The sequence below is a fragment of the Anser cygnoides genome, chromosome 3, assembly GCF_040182565.1.
Source record: "Anser cygnoides isolate HZ-2024a breed goose chromosome 3, Taihu_goose_T2T_genome, whole genome shotgun sequence".
Lineage (NCBI taxonomy): Eukaryota > Metazoa > Chordata > Aves > Anseriformes > Anatidae > Anser > Anser cygnoides.
In genome coordinates, this window is record NC_089875.1 from 111,046,052 (window position 1) to 111,060,978 (window position 14,927).

Genomic DNA, 14,927 nt, shown 5'->3' on the forward strand with positions numbered 1-14,927 from the left:
TCCCCAGTTAGCTTGTTTTCCCATTATTTCCTTTTGAAATACCCCTATCTGATGAATTTTCAACTTTACTTTTGTTTTGTTTTCTGAAAAACACAGTTATTTATAAAGTATCCACTATTGATTGTAATAATAAATAGAACCACGATCAGGAAGTCAGCACTTTAGTGTTGCATAGCACACTGTGTTTATTATTGCTGGATAGGTGGCCATTAAAATTATGCCTACTTTCTCTGTACAGTTATTATTTACAATATTACAAAAAGGTTATTACACTTTTCCAGAACCTGATTTTAAGCACCACTAGGGAAGTACCTGAGATTTCCTCTAGACTGCATGGGCTCTACCTGACATTTAAAGCAGATCTACGCTGTTGGCAAACCCATCATCTCAATTCTGTGGTAGGTGTCCAGATTGCTTATGCTTTTCTACCCCAAACAGTCTCTAGCCATATTTCTGTTCAGCCTACCAATACTTACATGCATGTTGAGGTTATGGGGCAATGCAGCATCCTGGCGGTGTCTTGTTCAGTTTTTGCAGTTTCAGCAGGGTCATGGCAACTAGCAACCACATGCTGAAGAGGAAGGAGAATTACAGTGGTCCTGCTAAAACTCAGCCTTATCACAGCAGTACTGAAAGCATTACCCATTTAGTTTACCTGCATGGACACTCTCTGCTTGTTTTCTTATTTTTCTGTTTTTTACCAGGCAATTGTAAATTAATTCCTAGATACCTTAAATTTTCTGGCTTGTTTGTTTCTTTGTTTGATTTTTTTTTTGTTATGTAGCATGTCTTGGACCATAATTATGACTCTGGGCAATATAACACAAATATAACAATATAGCAATATAACACAAATAACTCTGGGCAAATAACACAAATAAATACAAGTTTATTTATATAATTTATATAGAGAGATTTATAGTCAAACCAAAGTTATCAACTGACTTAAGTAAAAAGAAAGAAGTTGTTTTTCTGTCACAGTTCTAATTTCTAAAGAATTTTGAAATCAATAAGACTTTACTCAAACTCTATGGCCAAAAATGCCAAGGATGACAAAATTTTCCTTCTGGACTTTTCATTTGCATCAGGGTAAGAAGAGGAAGAAATTATGTAGTATTTGACACACTTTCATGGCTAGCAGTTGTGTGGAAGTATGTGCTCTTTAATTTACTAGGATCAGCATGTCTTCATATTTCCAGTTTTTTTGTCTGGTAACTGATCGTTCTCCCACAACAAGTAGTAACTGAGTGGTAGGGTCAGATCATGTAGTGTCATGACCACTGTATCAGGAAAAAAAGGAAGTCTGCACAATCTAGTATGCCTATATCTCAACTTTACTTTAAAAACTATTTTGCATATTTTAAAGGCAAAAATGCATGAGAAATGAAATTCAAGTCACAGTGCTTCTCAGATTAGGTGATAGATAACTCATTGCTAATAGGAAGAATAAAACTGAGAGATAACTCATTGCTAATAGGAAGAATAAAACAGAGAGATTTTGCAGTCTCACTCTTGTAAAGTGACCCTTGTAAAATGTCCACTGGAAAATTTATTATTCATTTTCTTCGCAGAGTTGCAATACAGAATAATAGTTATTAAATGAACTATCCTATCTGTCTCACTCTATATCCTCCTTCTCCCATGAATTTGTTCCTAGACAGTGTGTTTATATGCTCGGCTAATTCAAATATTTTCCATGAAAAAAAAAAATAAATGGGAAGACAGAAAACACACACTTTATCTGTAAGCAATATCTGCAAGAACAGACACATTAGATAGAATGAAGCCATTAACTAGAACTCAGCAACTTAGTCTGGGCTGTCTGTGCTGCAAGATATGACTCCTCTGGGGATATGAATGATTTCCTAAATAATCACTGACTTGATTTTCAGCTAGGCACAGTCCTGCTCTGGGAGTACAGTATGGCTAAGATCCCCAGAGAGTCAGGAAGCCATCTGTCTCAGAGATGGGTGGCATGGGTGGCTTACCTGGGGCTCTCCCATGTTTAGGGGCAGTAATTATTTTCATTTTAGCTGGCAACTCACAGATGAAATCGGGGACCAACAGGTTTAAGAGGACAAATGTTCTGAGTTAAAGTTTTTTTTAAGTCATGCTATGATAGTCCTTTCTTCTCTGAATAGGGTACAGAAGGAGACTTGAAGCAAGCCTCCCCACAAGGAGTGTCAACCATGAGCATACTGAGTTGTGAAGTACGTGGTGGTTTGCACACAGAGAACACACGAAGCCATGCTTCCACCCCACCTTCTTCCTGCTTGTGCTTACTGTGTTATCCCCTTCAGCATGGTGTTTCAAGGGCAGTGGAAGCCCTCTTCTGAACCAGGACCATAACCTATGGAGTTAGGTATGAGATTTCCTATAATTGGGAGTACCATTTTGAAAGTTTGGCTGCGTCAACTTGGCTCAATAAAACTAAGACAAACTAAGCCAAAGAATTACACCAGGAAGTAATCTGGCCCTTAAAGTCCAGTTAGAATTTCAGAGTAGGAATTTATGTGCAGTGGAGAACAATCTGTGGAAATGTCTGGAACCAAATGCAAAGCAATTTAGATTACTGTGATAGTACAAAAGCGCTTTGTGTAGACAATTTAAGACATCTGCCCATGGTCCAGACATCTGTGTGCAATGAATACCATTTTAGAGCTAGCTCTTTATTTGTCATTCCATGATGTCCATTAATAATTGCTGCCCCTGTATAACCCTGTCTTTGTCTATATGTTGTTATATATGGATACTTGACGTCTGTAATAAACAAGGAAAGAATTACTTGTTCTTAAATTGAAAATACAATCTGTGATCTAGTTCTGTTTCAAATATAAACAAGAGATTTTAGCCTTCACTCACATTCTCTCCCTTTGTCTGTATTTGAAGTTGCTATTGCACATTTATATCCCTCAAAGTAATGGGCACATAAACTAGATCCTGCCATGCAGATAGGTCACACAGATATAATCCTCTTGTATTTTTAGCTCATCTTTAGTTTCAGTGTTGTTTCCTGTGATCCTGAAGAACCTGAAACACTCAGGCCTATGGTCAGAAGCCATGCTTCTTCTCTTCCTACAGGCATACAGACTACCTTTCTTTGGCCACTTCAAATATTTCTCTGGTTTTATAGTCACTATTTTACTCATTTGTAATCCTATATGTTCTCTTATTTATGTAAAGTGTACAATATCCTACAACATCATTTATTTATCTAAAAGTAAGTCTTCGGTGTTATAAGGAAGAAGTAAATTTTCTTTGGTGCAAGTCCACGCACCAGTCCGAATTAGAATACGTAGCAACAGAAATAGCAAGTGAAAATATCATGTCATCTCCAGCAAATAAACAGATTTTTTCTGTCTGTTCAAGTAATTCCATATTCCAATAGTCTTATTAGCAGTCCAAATGAAGTGATATAGAACCAAGAGAAGAGTGATCTTTGCAGGTATCCTTAGAAGATCTAATTTGTAAATCTAATTGTAATTTATTTAAATATAGTTCTATGCTTGTTTATTGACATCTCAACATTTTCATGCTGTAGTCTTGAATGGATAATAACTTGATCGTATTTGATTTCAGTGACCTGTAGAGAAGGTTCTCCAAGCTTGGAGGAGGAAGTTCTCTGTGTTCCCAGCACACTGTAAACATTGAAGTTTCTTTTTTAGTTTTATTGATTGGTTTATTTAGATATTTGGAAATGTATTCAATTACATCAGTGTTTATCTATTTTGCTCTGCAGGTAGAACTTCTTATTGCCTCTGGGGAAGAAGAAAAGTTCAAATTCAGATGACACATCTCTACCCAGAACTGACAGGCATCCAATGTTAAGTTAAAGGTCTCACAGCACTTTTCATAATGGTTTGGGGAGAGCCCTGGCTTTTTGCCAGAAATAATGTCTTCTGTGGAAACAGATTCTAACCATAACGAGTCCAATGATGAATGATCTTTATTTAGGACCATGAAAGATATGGAGACGGTCACTTGGTATATCCCCATTTTGTGTGATGAATTGTGTGAAGAAATACCAGTCAGTCTCTCGTAGATTAGGACTGTCTACTTCAAAGTTTCCAAATGTATTTGGAAGTCTCATAAAACATCTGCATCTGTGTCTTACATTCATAAAACAGGGTTAATAATGCTTCATAGAAGTGTTAGGCAAGATACAAAAAAGTTTGTAAATTGCTCATACACTACAGACTATGTGCACAAGAAAGACAATATAAACATGGAAGATCACTTGTGCTTTACTGTAGCTGCATTATTTTAAATATAATCAGTCTGTATTTATATAGCCTTTGGTAACTGTAGGGAAAATTGGCCTTAGATTAAGTATTTTACAAAGAAGACAAACTTGTGGCATAAGGAGATACTGCTAACATCCTTTTGGTGTTTCCTATACTCCTGTTGATTCAACAATAAATTACATTGAACATTCATCAATACCAGTCAAAAACAAAAAAATATTTCCTGGCAATAAGTAGAGATAAAGAGTAGAAGTAAGAAATAATGAATTACCTAGCAGAAGAGAAAGTTCCTCAGAAATTCACTCTGGAAATATCTGGGGGCTTTGCTTCAGCTTGCTGGGCTGAAACCTCTTGAGATTCTGTGGTACCATCAGAAGATTATAGGCTGAATGTCTCATGTCACTGCTCTCCACTGAAAGCCAAATTTCCCTGCCAGACTTCCCTATCCGGAACACACTCTGGTATCTCAGCGGGTAACAGCCTGCCCCCCATCCTGGAAGATATTGCACGGCAAGAGGCTTCAGGCCATGGAGAAGAACAGGAGATATTTAACAACTGAATCCTGGCTGCCACAAGGTACCACAGCAGCTGACAGAATGCCAACGCTTCCAGCATTTCAAAGTTATATGGACATTCAGTAGATTGGCAGTTAGTTGTGGCAAGTTGCAATATTGATATTGCTGTCATCTTGCTGAAAGGATTTAATCTACGGTAATTGGCAATTAGAGTTGAAAGAGTCAGGGTGATTCTGCAAACCAGGATGGATTAGGGGTGTGGAAGTCACCTTTACCTGACACTAAGCAGGACAGCTATGAGCCACTCAGGCATAACAACAAATCCCCTCTGGAGCCCGTTTTGATTTGACCTGTTCAACTTGATGTATATGATAAGTTTTTCTTCTTAATTTCACTTTGCTGACAGAAAAGACTTATTTGATAACATTTCATTGAGTCTAATAAAAAATTCAGAAATCGATCCCTACTGGTTTCTTATGAAAGCTCAGTATTTTGTGTTGAAAATGCTAAGTTCTTTTTGCCTCTATTTCAAAATGAGCAATTAAAACTCATTGTTTTTTGAAGAAACAACAACTTATCAAATAACAATTAGATTATGAGCTTACTCTCATCATAGAAAATTAGGAATAGTTCTTTTGAAACCAGTAAAGACCAACTAAGACAAGATTAGTATCACATGTCCAATTATCTTTCTCTGTACATGTTCTAGCTGTAATTTCATTCATTAGATTGTAGAATGTATGCAAAATTAGAGGTTCTTGTGGAGTTCAGGGGTCCTTTTAGTGCAGCTTAGTTAGAAAACTTGTTTAACAGCTTTCAGATTAGGCTATGGTTTGACTATGCATTGACCACTGTGGCAGCACTGCCTTAATGTCTTCCCCGCTTGGCTCCCATACTCTGGTCAAACCTTTATTTCCTTCCACATGCTACAAGGTGCTGCCTCCATAGAAGCATCATTTCAACTATTTATGGGACAATGTCAGGGCCATTTGGCCAACTGCACCACCATTAGAAAGAAACACATATTTTTGCAGTGCTTAATTAGTGCTGGCACAACCAGACACAAGGAGAGGAGGTGGGCTGTTTTGACATGGGGGAGAGATCATGTATGGAGATGGCATAATGCTGCTTTCAACAGATCATCAGACAATGCATTTTCAGCACAATAGGTGTTTGGACCACTTCTGCTAGTTACTGCAGAGAGGCAGGATCTGGCAACCTGAAGAATAGAGAGAGTGGTTTACACCTTTCTCAAGCTAAGACGACATGGGTGCAGTCAGAACGCTTAAGTGAGGTACTTGTGATTTGAGCATGACATGCAACTGTGATAGAGGCCTCCTGAAAATTATGGTTTAGATTTTTCATATCCTTGCCTGTTCATAAAATAGCTGTGTTACTTTGCTGAAATTGCTGGTCCATTTGTAAACCTAACTTTCTGATATTACCTAGCACAAGCAAGACTATCAAGAGAGTCCTGACTCTAACAGCAGATGAAAAGCAAGTGGAAGAGTTGTCAAGTAGTGGCTTGACTTTTTTTTTTTTTTTTTTTAAGTGGTACAATTGCCATACCATAAACAACATACGCTATTCCAGAATTTAGACATATTATAGACAGGACTCCTATGGCTTGAGAATAAAATTATGTTAAACTTAGCAATAAGATTTTACTTTACATAAGTTGAAGGGAATGTTATTTTTATGTTCCAATGTTATTTTTAAATTAAAGAGCAGCACTCTAACATAGAAGCACTGTGTAGAAGTACAGATGAAGCTCTTAAAACTATTTGTCAGCCTGATAATGCTACAGCTTAGTCCACTGGATGTCCCAGGACTGCTTTTAGAGCTCCTCCAAGTAGCGAGTGAATCCTGTAAAGCAGTTTGCTTTAAAGTCCTTTGCAGTCTCTTTAGAGCACAGGACTGGAAATCAACAGTGATGTTAAGCTGACTTTCTTTTGAGAAAGCACTTTTAGCTTTGAATGTCTTCAGCTCCGTAAGGCAAAGAGTGTTGTTTTTTCCTCTTGCAAGGCAAAGAGCAGTGGCTGGTGTTCAAGAAAGTATTAATAAAATAACAGATTCTGCTGCAACTACTTTAACTCATATATCTGGAAAAATCTGAGTGTTATAAGGATCATCCAGCAAATATTCATATACCTTTAGGGGTCAAAGATATCAGGTTTTGGTACTGTATTAGAAACTTCATAATTCATGCAGATATGTATTTTACCAGGTCCTGTACATTTATTTCATTTGTACAAGGAGGTGCTACAGTGCCATTAAACCTAAACTTGCTGTGGATTTCTTATATCTTTCCATTAAGCAATCAGGTTGCTCCACAGCTGATTTATAATTGGCCCATCTGTTTTTACTTTGGTAATCCCAGCTTCATCAGATGCACTCCTTGCATCTGTGTTCATCTAATATTTCTACATTCAAACTGGACATATAAATATATGTTTGTTTCTAAAGGAAGCAGTTCTTAAAGCACCAGATTCTAATCACTGTCAGAAAATAGAGACAGTATTAAAAGGGTTTTTGATCAGGATAACTATTCACAGCTTCCTTTATGCAAAAGTTAAATGCTGCAATTTTGATTTAGTTGATTTCCACATTTACTTGCAGTAGTGTCCTGAAAATCTCAGGTCTGGGAAGAAGTTTATGAGTCCATAAATCCATGTACTTTCTCTTCCCCTATTATAGGCAATCCTCTATACAATAATTTTCATGAAGTGATTAAAACCCACTCCAAAACAATCCTATTTTTGCCCATCAGACTCCCCAGTGAGAGAATGTTCCAGATCTTTATTTCTTACATGTTTGGGGATGCTCTAATTTTTATCCAGATTGTGTTCTTGAGCAGTTTATATTGATTTGTTCTTGTACCAGTACAGCTCTTGAACCTAAATTACTCTTATTTGTTGATTTTATTTCTCATTTTTAAAGAGAGAAAGCATTCTCACTGTTACTCTTCATTTTATAGAGTGAAACATCTGAGTATTTCTCATGCCATCTATTAGGCTTGACTTTCCACTCCTGTGAACATTCAAGTAGCATCTATTCCAGTTTGACGTATTTTTCTGTAATATGGGTAATCAGAACTGAATACAGATGAGGTTTCACTGGAATATATATGGTGATGCAAGTGCTTCTCTATTTCTACTGAAAATATTGTGGTTATTTTTTTATGACCATGTTCTGCTGATGGCTCATCATTATGCTGTGACCAATTATTATGATGATCTTTCTCTATTCTTACTACTGATAACTATGAGCAGATGGATTCAGCATATCTCCTTGGTGCATCTGAACTGTTGGATGTGAAATGGCTCCAAACTTTAAGCAGCATAAAACTTTATCACTTTATGCCCTGTTAATACAACTATATGAAATAGAGTTTGCTTGCATCCAAAGAATTTCAAGAAAGGGCAGAAAACTCCACAGAAAGGTACATGCAGTGTGAAAAGTAAGCCAGTTGTGTACTTTTAACAACCACCACAGCCTATGTCCTACTTAATTTTTCTTGGTCATTGGACCTGAGATTAGTTCTAAGATGGGTTTTCAAAGATGTTAATGTTTTGGACTCAGACAGATTTTTGGGTAGAGCTTCCCAAGTATAATGCAACAGAGCATATTGCTCTTTGACAAATAAAATAAAATAAAATTACAGAACAAACAAAAAAGTCTATGGCAAAACTGTGCTTTACGTTTGACAGCAAAACAGGGTAAAATATTCTATTTCATCCGCTCTCTTAATTCAAGGTCTACATTTTTACTTAGTTTATAGATGTATTAATGAGGATGGTTATAAATTCTTTCAAAAGCACAACAAACATCCTTTTCCAACATCATTGTTTCTTCTTGGTTGCATCACTGAGAATGGGTTAGTGTCTCACCTTCGATGGACTGTGCAATTATTTTAGTGGTGTTGTCATTTTGGTCAATACTTCCTCAATAACTGTTAAATCATAACAAACAAAAAAAATCATGTAAATATCCTGTCTTAACCAGAGAGAGATTTTCTTATACTTTCATAACACAGGATGGGATTCACTTTAGATAACTTTTAGTCCTTTGATTTTAGGTTTTTAACCTGCTAGGCTTAAGCTTTTCTTGTAGTCAATCAGATGAGACAAGCCTCCCTAAAAAGCAATTCCTCTGATCAAACATATGTTTAAGATACATGGAATAAATCACTGAAAAGAGAAGGTCCTAACTCATTAACTTGGACTGAAGACCTAAATTTTAGGGGCATAAACATGGATGAGCTTCATAACATTTTACTAAAATGCAGTATCTCCAGTGTTGAAAGACTTCTGTATCAAACTGATTTTGAATTTATACAATAATTGTGTCAATAGTCTGCATCTATAAATCCTTTAGGTTAGAAACTTTCCAAATGGAGACAAAATTCTGAGCTTTTAGTGCTCTATTTTTTCCCAAACACATTAAGTAAACACAGGATAGTAATGAAGAAGTAGTAGTTGTTTCATACACTCCAAAGATTTTATTTGGCTAACCCAGACCCACAATAATTATACATCTGCTTTCATTATTCATTAGAAGAACATGGTGGAATGCTTTCAGATGTAAATACTCTTACATCTCAATAATCTGAGCTATATGCCTATATAGCAGTATTGATTCCTGGCCTGTTTTAAGTATTGAAGAAAATCTTTGCAATTCCATCTTTCAACCACACAGCCGGTGACTGATAGCCAGACAGAGAAATGGACGTGTCAAGGACTTCAGAAGCGATCAGAAATGCAAAATAAGGACAAATCCCCAAAAGGTAAGAAAAGAAATCTGTAAGAAGAGAAAAAGTATTCTAGATTTGAAAAGAAATAGAAGAAAATGTTTAAAATATCAGATAAGGAAACTGAAACACTGATATAACTTTCTTATTTTTCCATTCATTTTAGTATTACCTCACCTTCCAAACCCCGATTTTCAGTTTCTTCTCTCTATAGACCTGTCTGTATTATCCAATCTTAAGGATTTTTTTCCTTTGTACTTGATTGTATCACATCTACCAAAATGAAGTTATGTGCCTGGACTGAGACTCCTAAGGGACTGCCTTAGTAACACTGAATAACAATACAGTTGAAAACCAAGAAGACAGAAAAGAAGAAATAAAGAAACATAGAGAAAAGAAAGAATATTGAAGAGAAAAGGCCCCAATGATCTTGTACTTCATATAGAATCACAGAATCATTAAGGATGGAAAAGACCTCCAAGACCATCTGGTCCAACCATCCCCCTACCACCAATGTCACCCACTAAACCATGTCCCTAAGCACCACGTCCAACTGTTCCTTAAACACCCCCAGAGATGATGACTTCATCACCTTGCTGGGAAAGCTGGTCTGTTTCATCTTCCTAAGGAAAAAAAAAAAAACACCAAACAACAACAACAATAAAACCCCAACACCAACATCAAAAACAGCAACAAAAACAAACAGAAAATACCACCACCACTGCCCAAATAAAACAACAATAACAACCCCCAAACCCTCTATAACTCTGTAGCAGAAATAAAAGATTTCATACGGTCCTTCTTCGCCATTCTTAACACGTTTCTTTCACTGGTAGATCCTAGCTTGTTTTATCTCTATTTCTATTCTTTCACACTATTCCTTTAAAAAAAGGAATAACATTGTAAAGCCCAGTGAATTTCTTATTAAGCAAAAAATCAGTTATGACAGGCAAGCCAGATTATATATCCAGTGTGTAATTTCAGTATTAGTAGTCTGTGTAATGATAGCTGCTGCATTCAACATTTCCCTGTGAGTTGTCATTTATATATTGTGCTTCCATGGCCCTACTTTTGACCTATTCTACTGGATGTCACATTGTAATTTCAGGTTAGTTTGAGTTAGGAACAGTACCAGCAACTTCCTATCTATCTCTGTGAATTCAGTAACTTGCAGTTCATCACCTTTTATTAAACGAGCTTCTGCATTGATATGTTTTCAGAATAAATGGAAGACATACTTTCCACAGATGCAAGATGCTCCATACACACATACCTTTGACGTGTCTACCTAAGGAATCCCAGTAACCAGTGAATAAATTGCATGGATAAATTTCTGCTTGACTGAAGGTCTGGGATTCTTCACATATTCCTAGAAACAATTACAGATGCTTTTAAATTCAAATACTAGCAGTGTTCTCCTCTGACTTTACTAGCAAAATCAGCACTAAAAAACAAACAACCCCCCACCCACACACACAAAAAAAAGTAAAAACTCTTGAGCTCTAAGTTCTACTTCTGCAGCAGATGTAACTTTTCATCCAGTCACAGTCTAACAAACCCTTTAAAATATCTTTTTGGAAATACTTCCTCATCTTGGAAATATGAAATTTAGTGGTTTGAATGTGCTGTGTTGTACTATATGAAGATACTTTCTCAAGCTAAATAAGGAGGAACTCCACACATTTATGAAGAAAGTTTGTCTGCCTGAACTCAATAGCAAAGGTAATAAATACACACCAATTTACTTAATTCAAAGGATCATAGTCCCGAGACTGAAGCCACAAATACAAGTAGAGAAATGCTCTTTTTCTAATCTACCTCTCACTTGTGACAATGTAAAAACATGATCTTATAGAAGTAGTTCCTCTGATTTTTGTGGGTGGGAGGACAAAAACTCTGTGGAGTAGTGCAAACCACACGCAAAACTCAACTGAAGGAAACGATTTGTATCCAGCCATAAACCTGAAATCCTGCACTCAAAAACATGTAAGTCAATGGGAAAGTGAAAAGCTGTGATTCATAGGGGTTCTTCTGCAGCAAGTGACAATTCCCTGTGCTGACTGGTGTGGTGGCTGTGGCTGTGCATCAGCAAGTGCTGCAGGGAGTGGAAGAAACGTCACAGTCCCTGTCCCACCTGTCCCCTGGCAGGCTGGAGCAGAGTGGGTGGGATTGTAGTGAGCAAGGCAGAGCAGATTCGGCTCTTGCTGACAGAGGAATTGCCATTGTAGTTTTTTTTTTTTTTTTTTTTTTTTTCTCCCCAAGAAAGTACCTAAGGCAGAGTGACTCTTACTTTGTCCCACAGCTGTGCAGTTTAAATTATGAGCATTTGTGAAGGAAGAACATTGAGTCCATTTGCCTTTAATAGGGCTCCACTGGTGTAAGTGTTGACAGAATTTGGTTGAATGAAGGCAATTCAGGGAAGAAAACAAATAGGAAAAAATATGGCCAGCCCCTAGGGATGGCGGAATTACATAAACACCACAAACCCCTGCACAACAGTGCTCAGGGCATTGCTGTTTCCAGTTCAGATTAGCCAGTGGCAGCCTGACTTTGAACGGGATCACTGCATGCTTTGGAGAGCCATAAAAAGGATGTAAGCCATTTTAGAGGGGTCACAATTGCTTCCAATGTGCAGCCATATGTTCGCTAGTGCAAACTTTTCACTCCATTCCCTCCACTGGTGAAAGCCTTCTCATCTTAAGAGGGATTTAAAACAACAGTTTTGTCTTGAGTTAACTTATTACCAGTAGCTTTGAAGGAGTTAACATTTGTAAAAACCTGCCTGGGCACTTTATAATGATTTGTTTCAGAATACAAATCTTTCTGGTTGACCTTTGGCTAAATTACAAGATAATGTGGGCCAGCTTTACATATGCCACTTATCCTAGCAGTCTTCATCTCACAATCCTTTTAAGCCAGAAAGCAACAGTTAACACCATTTTCCAATATTATAAACCTCTGCAGAGCAACAACGATGACAGTGTTAACAGCCTAGATTTCCCTCCATCTCTTTTTCCCATTGCTAGCAGCTGAGTTCATGCCCACCACCACCATCAGCTGCCAATAAATTTCCCTGCATCAGGAAACTAGAAATGACCTCTCTCTTTTTCCAGATGAGCAAGACAAGCAAATTCCAGGGCATGTTTTCAAATGAAGATACAGAAACCTGCCAAAAATCTCAAGTCAGCCCTCTATGTAACAGCATGATCATAGCTCAAGGGAGTTGCCGAGGTTTAGTGGGAGCACACAAAAAACTGCTTTGTAAGGGAAGATGTTCCTTCAGACAGCTCAGTGCTTAAGCACTGTTTATGTGGAAATAAGCCATGATGCATCAAATACAGAAGTAAATGTGATTCCTTAGTCTTGTGATGTTTCTTGATGCGGATGAAGAAGAGAAGACGTCTGGATCTGCAGAACACTGGGAGGAGAGAATTGACATTTCTAGATGTGCTGCCCCTAGGGGCCGGGCCTGTCATCCAGAAAAGAGCAGTGCAAGATCATGCTGATGTAAGGAGCCGCGAGTTGTGGCAATGCAGGTTGAGGCTTGGCAGGCTGGGTGAGATGCTGAGGCAGCACATTTCTGCCCTCTGTGGTGGGCAGACCAAAACCATGAGACGTATCCAGTGGCCACAATGGTGGCTAAGGGCAAGGATCACCAGGATTGTAGACCTACACAATGAGCCCACCACATCCCCCTTTACTATCACAGATCTCTGCAGCTGTTAGAGAAACGTCCATGCCCCTGCTGCCCAGAGAGCGGCTGCTCCCCTTCCTAGGCAGTTTCCAGCATCTCACCTGTGATGACTCAGGTTGTGCAATCATCTGATGGGCTGCTGTGCTGCAGCATCATTTCCAAAGTCAGTGACAGTATTTCTGCAGGATCTTTCAAATTTTATGCTGAGATCTCTAAATGACCCACTGAGACGACCTCATTTGTCTTTGAGAAGAATTCCGTTCGCATTCTTGTATTTGGATAGTTCTGAGAAAGTCACTCTGCACTCAGCCCCTTAATTTCTTGCAAACTTTCCGTAACTAAATGTCATTCTGTGCAGGTCATTGCTTTTGATCTTAATATACTGCTGGTGAATTAGGCTTTTCAAAAAGAAAAAAAAAAAAAAAACATATAGCAGAAATGCAGATTGCTGTGCATAGCACTGACAGATTCATATAATTTCTGGGCAAGCCATATTCTGCAGTGATTAAAGCTTCTCTGATTAGTGGAACAGGAATATGATAAGCAAGATTTTATTAATGCAAATATATACCATGACATGGAAGAAAAAGAACCCTTCCTGCACAGCAATAGCAGCTTAAGAGAACACCAGAAAACACGACCAGAGAGAAATACATTGTCTTAGGATCCCCACTCTCCTCAGTCTTCACAGCTGAGGGCACTTGTACGACTTCAAAATTATCACCAGGAACACAATAACATGGTGAGTATTTATGTTCACTTGACAACAAGAGGTTGTTCTTGAACAACCTTGTTAAATTGAATTCGTTAGCTTAAAAGACGTAATGAATTCTACAAAAAAAAGGGGGGGGGGAGGAGAATTTATGGCATAATCACATTATTTTGTGATTTTTTTTTTTTTAATTTTAAAGAAGGACTAATTAGGAAAAAAAAGTGGGGGGAATAGTTACCAAGTGGAGGTGTTTTTTTTTTTTTTTTTTTTCCCCAAATTCTGAAATTGGTTATGGTAAAGTTGATGTCTTCAAGGTTCTTTTTAATGAAAAGTTTGGAAAAGTTTATGAAAAGTACAGAAAATCCTCCTTTTTTTTTTTTTATTTAAATTTGTAGCAAATGCACAAACCTTCTCAATCCAAGGAGCACAGGTGGGGTTGCCCGAATATCCTGTTGTGTACGGTCCGAGCAGGCCTGACTTCTTGCTACCCTTTGGTCTTCACTAAGGCAGAAACGAGGCAGAACACGGACAATCTGGGGGCAGGACACCAAGAGAAACCACTTCCCCCTACAGAACCTTGAGGCGAAGCCACCCATTCTCCCCTTGAGCACATCAGTGGCAGCAAATCGATAGCGGATCGATGCCATTTACGCTGTCGGGGTGCTGTCAGCACCATCGGTGCCCAAAAGCAGGAAGGTGGGAGCCCCGCAGCCCAAACTGGAGGGACCCCAGGGACAGCCTCAGCATCGCCCCCCTTGCCCTGCCGGCTGCCCCTCTCCCTGCTCCTGCGCCGTGGGAGCGGGGGTCACTGCTCGGTAGGTGACACGGGCAGGTCTCCACGCGTGCCTCAGGGACGGGACCCCACGGGTGAGGTGCGGGACGGGACGCAGGGGGAAAAAGTGGGAGCTCTCCGGGAGAGGAGCAGGACCCCCGTGGTGGAGAGGGGTTTTCCGGGAGCACTCATGAGGGACCCCTGGGTGCAAAGCAGGACCTCGCGGTCTCAGTGCGGGAT